At 49.9% G+C, this 16121-nt stretch overlaps 1 protein-coding gene across 2 annotated transcripts in view; it reads left to right on the forward strand.

Moving 5' to 3' along the window:
- PARN (poly(A)-specific ribonuclease) overlaps positions 1–16121 on the forward strand; it is a 185762-nt gene that overhangs the window by 86655 nt on the left and 82986 nt on the right. The window lies entirely within an intron of this gene.

Consider the following 16121-nt stretch of genomic DNA (forward strand, 5'->3'; position numbering starts at 1 on the left):
ATGGCTACAGCAGGAGAAGGGCCATTCCCGAAGATGTGTACTTTCATCCGATACTCTAAAATGTTTTTGTAGGGGTTATTATCGTGGTACCAGAAAAACCTCAAATAGTTTCTATGTTCTTTTTTGGCTAGGAAGCAATGAAACATCTGTTGTATGTCAGCCATGAATGCCACTGCATCTTTGCAGAAGCGAATAAGTATTCCTAGATGTCTGTTGAGGTCTGGGCAAGACAAAAATACATCAATTAGTGAGACACCTTCATATCTGGCGCTTGAGTCAAATACAACTCTTATCTGACCAGGTTTCTTAGGATGATACATGCTGAAAATTGGTAGATACCAACATTCCTCAGAATCTTGAAGTACAGGTGCAATTTTTGCATGGCCATTCTGAGGTATTTTCTCCATGAAGGCAAAGAAGTCCTCTTTCATTTCAGGTGCCTTCTGAAATTTGCGTTTGAGGGAGTCAAATCGACCGTAGACAGGTTCTCTGTTGTTGGGTAAGCGTTACCTCTGGGGGTTTAAATGGTAGAGGGGCCATCCAACTCTTTGACTAATCTCTTACCATCTCTCGATCCATGATGTCCAAAAACAGTCTGTCCTCTATGGACATTGCTACCTTGTTGTCTTCTCTTGTTCTGTGGAAAACTGTGCACCCTATGTGATCTTGGTCGCCATCACATGTGTGGTCTTCACAGGAAGGATCAGCTAACGGACAAGGTAGAGGAGCATTGCATGGCAACTCTTTTACCAGGAAGCTACTCTTACACGACTGGAGGAGAGACGGACATCCATTTTCAAGAGTATTGGTAAACATACTGTCGACTAAGGCCGGCTTGTGTGCTCCTCCTAGGCAGACATCTCCTATGATGACCCATCCAAGGTCGAGCCTCTGTGCATACGGCGTTTTCCTGGAGCCTTGTGGGCTTGTAGTATATCTCTTCCAAGAAGTAGAGTTATTGGGGTTCCTGGATCCGTCTCAGGTATCAGGTGGGCTATACGCTTTAGATGGGGGTGATGTGTCGTCACCTCCCGTGAAGGTATTTCTGACCTGTTGTCAGGAATCTGGTTGCACTCCAGGATGGTCGTTAACAATAGGCAGGTTTGGCCATCTATGGACTCCACATTGTATCCGGGTGCTTTTCTCCCCGCCGTCTCAACGGTACCTGAACATGTCCTCGGGTGTAGAGAGAACCAGGGCCTACAATGCTGAAGTTGTCAAAGAAGATGGACGTGTTACTTTGGTCATCCAGGATTGCATATATCTTTAAGGCTTTGTCCTTGCGGCCTGCAGGATAGACTCGGACAAGGCAGATTTTTGAACATGACCTTCCTCCTGTGAGTCCCTTACAGATCTCCATACATTTAGAGCTGACCTCGGGTGTCTTCGTCTGTGTCTTTCTGCTTCTCATTGTGCTCCTCTGCTTGCGACAACACTCGTGGAGTTGATCTAGGGTGCATGGCTGTATTGTGATCCGTGCTGCTGCATTCTGCACATTTCATGCTAGCTTCACAGTACCTGGCGAAGTGAGAGTTTGGCACAACATTTGAAGCAGATGTTACTCTCCTTGAGGAAACCTTTGCGATCCTCCAAAGACTTCTCCCTGAAGGCTATGCATTTTAGTAGAGGATGAGGTTTCTTGTGTAGAGGACAATGTTTACTGACATCCTGAGGCTTGCTCTCGTCTGGAGGGGGTTTATTCACCTTGTGAGGAGGGCCTGTGGAAACCATGTTAAGCTGGAGTCACACATAGCGACTTACCAGCAATCCCGAAAACGATATCAACGTGTCAGGATCGCTGGTAAGTCGCTATGTGATCGCTGGTGAGCTGGCAAACAGACAGCTTCACCAGCGATCAGCACAAAGATGCCGAGCGCCCGGCATCGCTGTGTTCGTTAGCGCTGATGCCATATCCCTGTAAAAAAGTAAAATTAAAATAAAAAAATATTGTTGTTCTCACCTTCCGACGTTCCGCGCAGCCATCCTGCCTCTCTCCACGCTCCGGTCCCAGTAATCCTTTGCGAGAATGACCGAGAATGTCACGGTCTCGCAGCAGCGCGACGTCTCGCAGTCATTCGTGCAAAGGATCACTGGGACCGGGAGCGTGGAGAGAGGCAGGATGGCTGCGCGGGACGTCGGAAGGTGAGAATAACAATATTTTATTTTTTACAGCTGATCGCTGATCTCCCGCCTGTCACATGCAGCGTTGCGTGCTGGCCAGCGGGAGACCGGTCCAGAGGTTTCTTGCAGCCATCAGCGATACCGGCAGGGGGGCTGATCACTGTCACACTCAGCGATCTCGCTGGTGAGATCGCTGTTGTCACAAAAGTTGTGACTCAGTAATCTCGCTAGCGAGATTGCTGCTATGTGTGACTCCCGCTTTAGTTTTGTGGACTGCCACGGGTGTCTTACTGGGTTTGACACTAGGGGCAGTGGAACATGACAGAGAGTCAAAACTAGGGTCATTTGTAATCCTAGATTGTTTGGTGACAAAATCAACAAATACAGTGAAAGGAAGGAATGATACATTATTATTCGGTCGTCCATGACAGCACCACCTGAGAGAGGGGATCCGCCCTTTAGGAACAGGAAACCTACAGATACAAAAAGGCGGCACCTCTCCCACGCATCAGTTGGTTTCCTGTTCCTAGAGGACAGGACTTCCTTCAGATCGTCCGTCATGGAGTCATCGAGGGATTCCCAGGCCGGCTGACCGACCCAGGTAGCGGGGGGCTCTCTTACCTCGGTCATGCTCGGGTCCCTGGAAGCGCCACGGTGGGGCCGGGTAGGTCGCCACGGCAGTGGTCGGAGCAGGTGGAGCACAGGGTCCAGTGGACAGCCGCCTCCATAGTGCCAGCACCAGGAGGTATGTATGCCCCGGGCCCCTCCTGGTGCGTTTCCCCCGGGGTCCGGTCCCCCTCTCCTATCCGGGCGGCGGTTGCGCCCGGTCAGCGGTCGCAGGTCGGCGCGCGCAGGGCTGCGGGCATACCGGAGTCGGGGGCGCCCCCGGTGCCTCTGAGCCCTCGGTGCCGGCTCCTTCCGCGCGCTCCCGAGGGCTCAGATGAGCGGCGGAAGGGGCGGGGCCGGCAACGCCGAAACCGGAAGTCGGGTGCCGGCCGGATTTCCAGTGCGCGCTGCGTGTGCACGGCGATCCGGGGTGGCGCGCGGTGACCGGGGTGGGGAGGAGGTGGCCGGTACAGGCGCGGGGGGGGGGGGGTTCCCGGGTGGGAGGTGCCGCGCCAGAACCCTGCTGACCCGGACACTGGGAGGCCTTAAAAGACAGGAGGTGACGCTGCTGGGGTGCTTCTGAAGGCCCAGCAATGGAGACGACAGAAGCCCCCATAGAGCAGCAGGACGAGGTGCAGGAGCGCCCACAGAAACAGGCCACGGTGAAGTCTCATGCGAGTGGCCAGCAGAAGAAACAAACGTCCGAGCGAACAGAGCCACAGAAGTTCCTCCAGGATAAAGGACCCTCCTGCCTCCCTCCGTGATCCGGTACCTGCCTCATCTGCATGGGTAAGAGATCTCTGTGAATGTACCCTAATGCAGTGTTCCCTTATGTTTTTTTTCGCAGGGGAGGAAAGCTACGGGAAAACAGAAGCACAGGGAATGTACCCTCTGTAGTTGCCCCTTGCCAGACGGCCACCCTAAAAAGTTGTCAGCCATGCGTGCGACAAACGGTAGGTGTTGGATAGGGACGGGGGCCCAGGGGTAGATTGGCAGGCCCTTACACTCTCCGTCCATACAGGTAGCGGAAGAAACGCCGGACTTCACCACAAGCCTGAGGGAAATTATCAGGTCGGAGATGAAGGCCCTATCTAAAAGGGATTCTTCTAAAGGAAGAGAATTTAGTCTCTCAGGTTCGGAGTCCTCTGCCGCCCCTAGGATCGATGACTCCTCAGATTCCCCGGCCTCCACTTCGTCTTCTTCAGAAGAAGACTCAAGCCGATTCTGCTTCCCCTTAGATCAAATGGATAGGCTGGTTAAAGCAATAAGGTCCACCATGGGGGTAGCAGACGCAAAACCAGAACTTTCGGCACAGGACGTGATGTTCGGGGGTCTAGATCCCAGAAAGCGCAGGGCCTTTCCATTAAATGACAAAGTCCAGAGCCTGATAGATAGGGAATGGAAAAGACCTGAAAAAAGGGACTCCTTGCCACCTGCCTTCAAGCGGAGGTACCCGTTTGATGACCCAGTGGTAAACAGATGGGATAAGGCCCCTAACCTGGACGCGGCAGTAGCCAAAGCCTCCAAAAAATCCTCCATACCATTCGATGACATGGCCTCCTTAAAAGACCCGCTGGATAAAAAAGCGGATTCCTTTCTAAAGGGAACATGGGAGATGTCAGCAGGCGCTTTAAGACCAGCGATAGCTGCCACATGTACGGCCAGATCCATGATGGTCTGGCTAGATCAACTGGATTCCCAACTGAAGGACTGAGCCTCAAGAGCATCCATTCGAAAAACTCTACCAATCATCCAAAGTGCTGCTGCTTTTTTGGCTGATGCCTCAGCAGACTCTGCGAGAATGGCGGCTAGGACCTCGGGTTTATCTAACGCAGCACGAAGGGCTCTCTGGTTAAAATGCTGGCCAGGAGATATCCAGGCCAGGTCAAGACTCTGCTCCATTCCATGTGAGGGGGAATATCTGTTTGGCCCCGTTTTTGGATGAACTTTTAGAGAAAGCCGGGGATGATAGAAAGAAGTTCCCCAGTCTGCCGAACCCTTCTTATAGACGTCCCTTTACTAGGAAAGGATCTTTCCGTAGAAGGCCGTCCAGGGACGAGGGCAGATGGGATGACAAGAGAAGGAGAGGTACAGGTTTCATGTTCGGAGGTGGGGGGGTGCCAGGAAGGTCCAGCCCGTGACACTAAAAAGCCGCCCCAATGACTAGCTGCTTGGGTAGGGGGGAGACTAGCTGCCTTCTACCCAGCCTGGTCTATGATTTCTAGTAGTAGCTGGATACTGGGGATGAGAGCTGCGGGTCTACGACTAAAATTCACCCGGGTCCCCCAAGATCGATTTAAGGTCACCCCGCACAGGACTTCCACATCAGAACAAGCTGCCCTGGAGGCCGAGGTTCATGATCTTTGCTGCAAGAAGGTCCTAACTATGGTTCCAGAAGGAGAAAGGGGGAAAGGTTTCTACTCCCCTCTGTTCCTGGTCCGCAAGCCAGACAGCTCCTTTAAGACTATAATAAATCTTAAGTCCCTCAACGAATTCCTGGTCATACGCCCGTTCAAAATGGAGACAATTAATTCATCAATAAAAATGCTGTTTAAAAATTGCTTTATGGTAGTGTTAGATTCAAAAGATGCTTACTACCATATACCCATTCATGCAGCTCATCAGCGCTTCCTCAGAGTGGCGGTTCATTTAGATGGGTCAGTTCAGCATTTCCAATATGCGGCCCTCCCCTTTGGGGTGGCAGTCGCTCCCCGAGTATTTACTAAAGTGGTAGCGGAGGTTATGGCCCATCTACGTGAATCAGACATTCTAGTAGTTCCCTACTTAGATGACTTCCTGATTGTAGGGAAAACGGTGAAACATTGTATGGAACAGCTACAAAGGGCAATGTCTGCCTTAGAGCGGTTAGGTTGGCTGCTTAACATTAAAAAATCTCGGTTACAACCGGTGAGAGTCCAACAATTCTTGGGCTTGATCCTAGATTCTGAGAAACAGGAATGCCATCTGCCTCCGGAGATGCTTGTTTGCCTACACTATCAGGTCCTGAACGCTTCCAATAACCCTACCATGTCCCTCAGGAGAGCCATGTCCCTTCTGGGTTCTTTCTTCCTGTATCCCGGCTGTCCAGTTGGCCCAGTTCCATTCAAGAACACTACAGGGCAAAGTTTTAGTACATCAAAGAATCCTTGGGGGTTACTTAGAGGGCCAGCTAACCTTGTCCCGGAACACAAGGGAGTCCCTAGAGTGGTGGCTAGACAAGGATAATTTATCCAGAGGGGTTCCCTGGGAGTATGACATATACTGCATAATAACCACAGATGCTAGCCCTTCCGGTTGGGGGGCTCATATGGGTGAGATTCTGGTCCAGGGCCTATGGGATCATCAGATAGACCTGAGAGAGTTGACAGCAGTAGAACAGGCAGCTAAGAGACTACTTGTGTTTCCACAGGGCCATCATGTGCGAGTGTTCTCCTAAAATCAGGTCACCGTGGCTTATATCAACCACCAAGGCGGGACTCGTTCCAAACCCCTGATGAATGTGGCAGAACGGTTGTTCCAGCTAGCAGAGCAGCATTTTCTATCTTTAACAGCGCTACATATAAAAGGGAAAGAAAATATCACAGCAGATTTCTTAAGCCGCAATCTACTAAGACAAGGAGAATGGTCCCTAAAAACTTCCATGTTCGACCTGATTGTACAAAATGGGGACAACCAGAGAGAGATCTCTTCGCTACCATGGAAAACAGAAAATTAAGGCAGTTCTGCTCCCTAAATCCCAGAGAGAACCCCCTGGCGGTAGATGCCTTTCTGATAAAGTGGGACTTCAGGCTAGCCTATGCCTTCCCTCCCCTATCTCTACTACCCTCTGGTGATGAGGAAAATCAGGAGAGACAGAGCAAGGGTTATAGTTATCGCTCCATTTTGGCCCAGGAGGGCATGGTTCTCATGCCTCAGGACCATGTCGGTGTCCGAGCCTTGGGTCCTTCCGGACTTCCCGGATCTCCTATCCCAGGGCCCAGTCTTCCATCCTCAGGTGGCTGGCCTACATCTGACGGCGTGGAGTTTGAACGGACATTGCTAAGAGAAAAAGGCTTCTCCCCAGACCTGATTAACACTCTACTTTAAAAGTAGAAAAATCATCACTACCAAAATCTGTCAGGATTTGGAAGAGATTCCTTCAGAACTCCGGAATAGTCGCTGGGGGTTCAGCACCTATAAACCAGATCTTAGAGTTTCTTCAGAAATGTCTGGATATGGGGCTTTCCACTAGTACCCTTAAAGTACAGGTATCAGCCTTGGGGGCCCTCTTTAGCTGCAACATCGCGGGTAATTACTGGATCAGTAGATTCATTAAAGCAGCAGGTAGATCCAGGCCAATAGTGAAAGATAGGTTCATGCCGTGGGACTTAAACCTAGTCCTCACGGCTATGACAGAGGCTCCATTTGAACCTATTTCATCAGCTTCCATAAAAAACCTGTCCCTTAAAGTAGCCTTCCTGGTAGCTCTAACCTCAGCTCGTAGAGTAAGCGACATCCAGGCATTATCTAGGCGTCCTCCTTATATACAGTTGAAGGACGATAGGGTAATACTCAGACCTGATCCGGCGTACTTACCTAAGGTAGTTTCTAGCTTTCACAGGACACAGGAAATAGTCCTTCCATTCTTCCTCCCTAATCCAGCTAATGAGAAGGAAGAGAAACTACACACCCTAGATGTTAGGAGATGCCTCATAGAATATCTGGCAGTTACCGATCCCTGGAGAATAGATAATGCCCTGTTTGTCTCCCATCAAGGCCCTAGGAAAGGTTGTAGAGTGTCAAAAAGCACACTAGCTAGGTGGATTAGAGAGGCAATTTCAATAGCATACACCTCAAAAGGCAGGTCGCCACCCAGGAAGCTGAGGGCGCATTCCACCAGAGCCATGGCGACCTCGTGGGCCGGGAGATCAGAAGTCTCCATCGACAAGATATGTAAGGCGGCTACTTGGTCCTCTCCGAGCACCTTTTATAGTCATTATAGGCTAGACTTGGGTGCTTCCACAGACCTCTTTTGGTTTAAGGGTACTGCAGGCTGTAGTCCCTCCCTAAATAGTTATTACTCTCTGTAATTCTCTCAGGTGGTGCTGTCATGGACGACCGAATAAAGTCGTAGTTACCCACCGGTTAACGGTATTTTTCGGAGTCCATGACAGCACCCGTATATTCCCTCCCTTTAGTTTAAAATTTGGGTGTGCACTTCTTCTCCTTATAGGTACACGGGTAATTTAAATAGTTGTGTAAAGTATTGTAGATAAATTATGCTATTAACCATTGTGGTCCTCTTGTGCTCTGTAATCCAACTGATGCGTGGGAGAGGTGCCGCTTTTTTGTATCTGTAGGTTTCCTGTTCCTAAAGGGCGGATCCCCTCTCTCAGGTGGTGCTGTCATGGACTCCGAAAAATACCGTTAACCGGTGAGTAACTATGACTTTTGTTTATACTGTGAACCACATGTAATCCACTTTTCCAGGTCACCACCTGACAGCACACTGGAGGACATCCTTCTCATCCGCAGTGGGACAGGAAACCACGAGAGTTCAAAAGGATCCTCCCCCTACCATCCCTCAGTGTTTTTCCTGTCCCACTGCGGATAGGAACGACGAGAGGAATATCCGACCGTTCCATGCAGATGGTCAGGATCGGGGGCCCCAGCCTTTTCCCTTCCTACCTGGAGAGATCTGCAGCTGACACCCGACAGAGGGTCCCTCAGCTATTCCGGTGTAGCGCTGCTCCCGGATGCAGAGTCGCTTCCTCCTGACGGGGGCTCTCGACTCTGGACGCCACCACCGCCAGACCGCCTCTGGGAGCCGACTGAGCCCACAAGTGGCTCACCGACAGCTGCCGCACCCGCCTGCCCCGGAGAACTCGTCGCCGTGCCCGGAGTCAGAGGCATACAGCAGGCGCGCGACACAGAGGGGAAGAAGGCCGAGGGCACCGCAGCAGTCTCCCCATCCAGACGCGCAGGCCAGGCCGCGCATCACAGAACGGGCGCGCTACTTCCGGCAGGAGCAGGGCACGCGTCGCAGGCTGGGGGGGCGCATCATTAGCGGGGACGCGTCACTTCCGGTCGCGTCATCAGCCGGGGACGCGTCGCTTCCGGTCGCGTCGCCGCAAAGCCCGCTGTCAGCGACCGCCCGGTACCACAAACCGCAGTGGCATAGGCCCACCAAGGAAGTGGGCAGGCGTCCGTAGGAACGGATCAACAGCAGAAGAGGTCACTGCAGAGCCCATAATGATAGACCCCACAGAACCCCAAGCCAGCAGGAAACCCGTGACCGCGGCGATATATAACAAGATCTGGCAAAAGTTCTGCAGCTTTTGTGGAGAGGTGACAGTCGGAACTGACCAGCCCAACATCCCGAAGATACTTGATTTCTTGCAGGAAGGGTTCAGAAAGGGCCTTAGGCCCAGCACTCTGAGAGTGCAGATAGCAGCCTTGAGCATGTTCTATGACACAGCTCTATCATCACACCCATGGGTAGCACGGTTCTTGAGAGCGGTGAAAAGGCTAAAACCCCTAATTAGGAAGAGCATACCACCCTGGGACCTTAACCTAGTCCTCAATACGCTATGCAAACAACCATATCAGCTAGGGGCAGAGATAAATATCGGTAATCTCTCTCTCAAAACAGCCTTTCTAGTGGCAGTCACCTTACCCAAAAGGCTAGGAGAACTGCAGGCCTTATCAACCCAAGACCCCTATTTACAGGTGTTTAGTGACCATTTAGTCCTAAGACTCGACCCGGCTTTCCTGCCCAAAGTTATCTAAAACTCTAACATGAACCAGGAAGTAGTACTCCCTTCCTTTTTCCAGTCTCCCAAGAATAGCAGGGAAAGAACCTACCATAATTTGGACGTAAGGAAAACTGTACTCAGGTACCTGGATGCAACCAGACCCTGGAGGCAGGATAGCAACCTCTTCGTCCAATACAGAGGCCCCAACAAAGGGAAGAAGGCGTCAAAATCAACAATAGCAAGGTGGATTAGATCCACTATTAGCATAGCACACAGATCACAGGGTCAGATTCCCCCGGGGAACCTTAGAGCCCACTCAACCAGGGCCATGGCCGCTTCATGGGCAGACAGGGGGGGAGCCTCGGCAGAACAGATCTGCAGGGCAGCGTCTTGGACCAGTCTTAGTACGTACTTTCTCCAAGCACTATAAACTAGACATGGCATCCACACAGCTTACTTTTGGGAGAAAGGTACTCCATGCAGTAGTCCCACCCTAGGACCAATATACTTTGGTACTACTCCAGTGTGCTGTCAGGTGGTGACCTGGAAACCGGTAATTAGACCTACCGGTAATTGTTTCCAGGAATCCATCCTGACAGCACTGTTAGATCCCTCCCGATAATACTTTCCATACAACTGTGATGTAACTTGTATGAAGAATGTTGGTGTAAAGACTGTTTGCATCCATCTAATTACCGTTTTCTTGTAGGTTTTAATGAAGTTTCTGTACTATCGGATTGACACCCTTAACCATTAAGTGCACACGTACCGGAACTCTCGCGGAAATTACTGCGAGAATTCCGGAATTCCAGTCCGCGGGAAAATCGCATTTTAAATTCCCGCGATTTTCCCGCGGAAAAACTAGCATTTTGCAAGCGTAATTAGCTTGCAAAACGCTAGCGTTTTCCAAGCGATCTGTAGCATCGCTTGGAGAACTGATTGACAGGTTGCTCACACTCGTCAAACATAGTGTTTGACAAGTGTGACCAACTTTTTACTACTGAGGCCGCCTATGCAGCATCAGTAGTAAAATATAGAATGTTAAAAAAAATAAAAAATAGTGTTATTCTTACCTTCCGACGTCCCGCGCATCCGTTCCCAGTAATCCTTTGCGAAAATGCACGCGATGACGTCAGTTCTCGCGGGATCGCGACGTCTCGCGGTCATTCGCGATGACGTCGCGCGAATGACCACGAGACTTCGCGATCCCGCGAGGACGGACGTCATCGCGAGCATTTTCGCAAAGGACTACTGGGACCGGAGCGTGAAGAGAAGCGGGAAGGCTGCGCGGGACGCCGGAGGGTGAGAATAACAATATTTTTTATTTTAAATTCTATTTTTTACAGGGATATGGTACCCAAAGCCCGGAGGACAGTCTCCTCCCCTCCGGACCGTGGGTACCATCCGCAATTGTTCTGCTTACTTTCCGCACGGTGTGCACAGCCACATGCGGGAAGGAAGCGGAACAATGCATTCCTATGGGTGCGGGATCGCCACGATTCCGCAAATTAATGAGCATGCTGCGGTTTTTACCGCAAAGCGATTCCGCCGCGGTAAAAACCGCAGCATTAGCACAGCATTGCGGAATCCCATAGGAATGCATGGGATGCTTATTTTTCGCGTTTTCGCGGCAAAATCGCGCGGTTAAAACCGCCGCGGAAACGCGAAAAAAATGCAACGTGTGAACTCAGCCTTAGCGGTGTCTAAGAATGCCAATCCGGGCAAATCTCCTTCCTCCTGGGCAATCTGTAACTCCCATCAATAAATCACTCAAATCTCTAAGCTTTAGATAACCTTGAGGTCCTATCTTAGGAAAATCATCAAGTATTTATATAAAGCATTCTCTATGACTTCTACTGTCCCATAGCATTCATCAAGTCTTTCCCACACTTTACGTAGACCTGTGCGGGGACGCTTTACATTGATGTCTGTCTTTTGGCATGTTCGACCGACTCACTTCCGAGCCACTTTACTAGGAGATCTAACTCCTCACTACAAGAAAGGTCCAGACGATGAATGACGTTCCAGAACGAGGCACGCCATGACCTATAGTTCTCGGGTTTGTCAGTAAACTTTACAAGTCCTTTTGTAACCAGTTCTCGGCGGGCAAAGAACATTGCAAAGTCCATGGTGGCTCTGTCAGTGCTGGTACGAGCCGGTGTGTTAGTCATGTCTAGTGTGTGGTGTATCGCCATACCTGTAAGACGCTTCTGACTCCGGATAGTCTGTGCAGTACCTTCTCGGTGAAGGTGTCTCTTTAAGGCGAGATGGGAGCTGTACCTTCTTCTCAGTGGAATGGTAGCTGTGGTCGACATCTCTGTGCTGGACGTCTCCTCACCTATGGTAGTGAGGTTTGGTTTTGGATTGCTAGTAATCTGCATAGGCTGATCGATATGATGTGTCAGGGCTGTCATCTACGCCGGAATGTTGACGGACGTACTCGGCCTCAGCACGAGTGACAGCAGCGAGCTCTGCTATTGACGACCTGCCAGAACTTGCTCGTGACCTCGTTTTGAGTGAGGATGTGCTGTGTCGAGACATTGTGAGCTCAGCTGCGTACTGCTGAATATACTGGCAGGAAACTGAGTCTTTGCGTGGTGGGCTAGACGTAGCACTTGTTGGCGGGCTGCCCTCTCGGTACTCGTGTCTGTATGGCGGCCTCTGCAGTATCCACAGTCAGTGCGGTGTGGGTACAAGCGGCTCCTTAAGTCGTATTCACTTTCGCTGGCGTCTAGCATCTGTTTTACTGGGCCCTGGATTGTTGTCCCCTGCAACTGTAGTAGTACCCGTATGTGGAGCAGTCTGGGTGATAGCGGTCCCTTATAGCCTGAATTCACTATCGCAGGCGTCTAGCATCTGTTTTACTGTCCTGCCTTCATACACGCTGACACGGTGTGCAATCAGGCATACAGCATAAACCACCTTCTATCTTCCAAAATAAGCAGACTGTTCTCTGTAGTTTAACTTGTTTATTGGTGAAGAGTATAGAACATGCGGTAAAACTATAAAGAATACAAACGACATGGGTAAGTATTGGGCAGATGATCCCACACTTAACAGGAGGACAGATAAACACATGTATTTTTATGAAATACGCAGAATAAAATAGCATCTTCATCCCAGAATACACTGCTTCATTCCCACATTCATTGCTTCAAACCCACAATGCATTGCTTCTGTTAAAGACACAGCTGAAAATGCTATTTCAGACACAGCTATAAATTCAGCCACCACTAGATGGTGCTATAACTAAACCCAGCACATAACCAGCACATAATATAAGCATTTGAGCTCAATGAAATCACTTGGATAGCACCCGAGCATGCTCAGATAACACCTTATCCCAGCACGTTCACTCATCACTATTAAATTCACATTACGTTGGTGGAAACTGCTGAGCATAGATATTCATAAGGTATACACCTGAGTGATCACCGCCTGGGTGGGCTACCTGAGCATCCTCCACCATATTGGAATGCTGCACAGTATATGTTTATATGCAGTGGGCTTGTGCTTGGGTTTGTTAGCTGTTTTTGCAGGCACCTTATTTGATTGCACACTGCTGAGTCCTGACAGTGTGTAAAATGCACATTGTCAAGATTCCCTACCATTGCCAGCTGGAGCGGTCGTCACTGCAAGTATTCTATGTAGATATTATGGATTTGTGTGGGCTTTGAGGCAGAATAGCACAAATTCTGGAATTTATATTCTTGAAAATTCAGATCATATATCATATTTTTTTTTTTTATTTTTTTTTTTTATTTATTTATACGTCTGACTTTATATTGTGTATTTTTTTTTTTTTCAACACACTCATTTTGTCACCTAATAAATGTATGAGCGGGAATTACCATACCCCAACTTCAGATTATGATTTATCGTATTTGCCTGTGGTTTTGCCATTGTGTCATTTCTGGAATATAAATCAACTTTCCATGCTCTGATTTACTGCTGAGCTTGTGGGACTTTATTTGGGCAGTGCTTGACCCATTGGCTTTGCTTATACACTGTAAGCAATCTGAAAAGCAGAGCTGCAGTGCAAAGTATAGATTAGGAGACAGCAAGTGATTTGTGCTTTTTTTTCGTTGAGATGCGTTCATGACATGTTTTGTTTTTTTGCTCGCCATCTAAGCATGTTATATTGGTTATTTCTCCTACGCCTCATTGGGGGACACAGGACCATGGGTGTTTTGCTTGCCACTAGGAGGGCAGGAAGTGAAAACACAGAAACGTTAACTCCTCCACTGCAGAATACACCCGCCCACCGGCTGAGGTTGAACCAGTTCTTGCTTAGTGTCTGTGGGAGGCACTTGGGTCTGGTTTCAGACCCCAACGTTTTCATTTTCATTTTTTTTTTTTTTGTTTTTTTCTGTAAATTTTAATTTTTTAATTAACGGAGTGAATGGGGCAACGGATCTTTTCAAGGGGCCGCTGTCCCCCGAACCATCAACAGGCGAGAACGCGGCGTATACCTCCCCGTACCCTCTCCTGCGACGTTTGGAGAACGGCCTCATTTGGGAACGGTCCCGATCGCCCCACAACTACAAAAGGGCAAGCACAAGGAGCGACTCCTTCATGTTCCTTCTCCTGGGCCCAAAACCTACAGCTCAACGGATGGACAGAAAGGTCCTCTCCATCCCCCTATCTATAGTGAGAATTGATTGAGGCAGATACTTTTAAGAGCAGCACAATCTCGGCTCTGCTGCATCATCGCCCTACAGCTACACTGCGCCAGGCACAACGGATGGACAGAAGGGTCCTCTCAATCCCCCTATCGATGGGGAGGATGCATTGAGACATATACCTTTTAAGAGTAATCTCGGCTCTGCTGCATCGTCTTCTGCTAGTATGGTGGGCTGACAGTGCTTCCTTCTGCTGAGCCATCCACAACAGAGGCAGCGAGTCCTGGTCCCTGGGGGTGGGAGCGCTGGGCCGGTGCAGTGGCTGTCGTTTTGTGTCGTGGACCCCCCCCTGCCACATCGCCGGCAGGCTGCCAAAATTTAGCTCCCAGCTTTTCAGTTGGACTAGGCCCCAATTTGCATGACGCCGCCCACCGCAAGGCCACCGCCCACACTCCTGGCGCTTCTCATCCTAAACGAGAAGTGCCCTCCTAATCTCGGGGGCCATGATGTTTTTTTCTTATGCAGCCTGATTATCTGTCACCTGCGGGGGGAGCACAGCGCCGAGTGCCAGAAGCACTGTTATAATGCTGAAGGGACACGAAGAGCCTGTCCCCTGGGGACACAGGACTAATCGGTACTGCACACAGGAGTGGTTGAGCTGTTTTGAGCCTTGGAAGGAGAGTTTTTAACCCCTTCTCTAATGCACCTGCAGCACATACTCTGCCTTTAACCCTTAAGAGCACTATGTCTCAATCTAAGGAGTCCAAAAAGGCTTAACAAAAAACATAATGTTTTTCACCTCATGCGCTACTTGCAATACTGCCTTGCCCCGTGCTCGCAGTATTCCATTATGCGCGGACTGTGACCCACGATGTACCCAGAGGCCACCCGTCTGCTGCTACCGACCACACTGGGTTTAGTCCTGAGTGGGCTGCTTCCCTGTCACCGTCTGTGACTTCCTTGGCCAAAGCAATACACTTTCTCCGGGGGCCTTCTTTGAGTCAGGCGGAGGACTCTGACGACGGTCTGGAACAGTCCACCAGCAGGAGTCATACTCCATCAAAGGGGGCTCAGGTCTCTAGAGAAAGGACCCATAACGCGCCCCCTTATCATGCTCATGCTTCAGCGTCTGCGAGTTCCATTTCTCGCTCCCCCTCTCCTAAGGTTCGCAGCGCACATGACTCAGAATACGAGTCTGATGCGTGTTTAGTCCCGTTTTCCGCAACTTATCAAGAGACACTTGATTCCCTTATTGATTCGGTCAACAAGACCCTGAGGGTTGACAAGGAAAATATATCTCCTCCGGAACACCTAGTATCCTTTAAGAAGACTAAACGTGTTCACAAAATATTTGCCAATCATCCTGATTTTAAGGACATTGTCCAGAAACACAAGGATCGGCCAGATAAACTATACACGGGTCAAAAGCCTATAGAGTCGAAATACCCTTTTGCTACGGATCTTATGTAGAATTGGCTACAATCCCCTTCGGTGATCCCCTGTATCGTGTCTTGCATCCAAAACACTGCTATCCTTATCTGACGGTGCCTCAGTCAGAAACTCCACTGACTGTCAAATTGCCTGCCTTGCTTGCTCAACCTTGAGGCCTCTGGAGCGGCGCTCTTTCCATCTTTCGCTGCGACTTGGGTGGCTAAGGCTATGGCCGCTTAGGCAGAGGTGATAATCGCAACCATTCAGGATAGCTATTTTCCCCCGGAGGCAGTCAGCCTCACTAGTCAGCTTATACCTGAGACTTTGTAGTTAACGCTTCTTAGAGGCGGCCTATTGAGCTGCACAGGCAGATGCAGTCTCCTTCAGAAGGGCCGTATGGCTCCGAGTTTGGCGAGCAGATTCCGCTTCCAAGAGATTAACCTCTCTGCCTTATTAGTCTGGTCCCTTATTTGGAGAGAAACTGGGCCAGCTCATATCTTACACTATGGAGGGAACAGTAAATCCTTTCCTCAACAAGGGCCGCGTAGCCGTTTCGGAATCAACAATTCCAGTCGGTCCTCTACAACCTTCTCTGAATCAGGATGGT

Source organism: Dendrobates tinctorius, unplaced genomic scaffold, assembly GCF_039654945.1.
Source record: "Dendrobates tinctorius isolate UK_male_01 unplaced genomic scaffold, ASM3965494v1 ptg000129l, whole genome shotgun sequence".
Taxonomy (NCBI): Eukaryota; Metazoa; Chordata; class Amphibia; order Anura; family Dendrobatidae; genus Dendrobates; species Dendrobates tinctorius.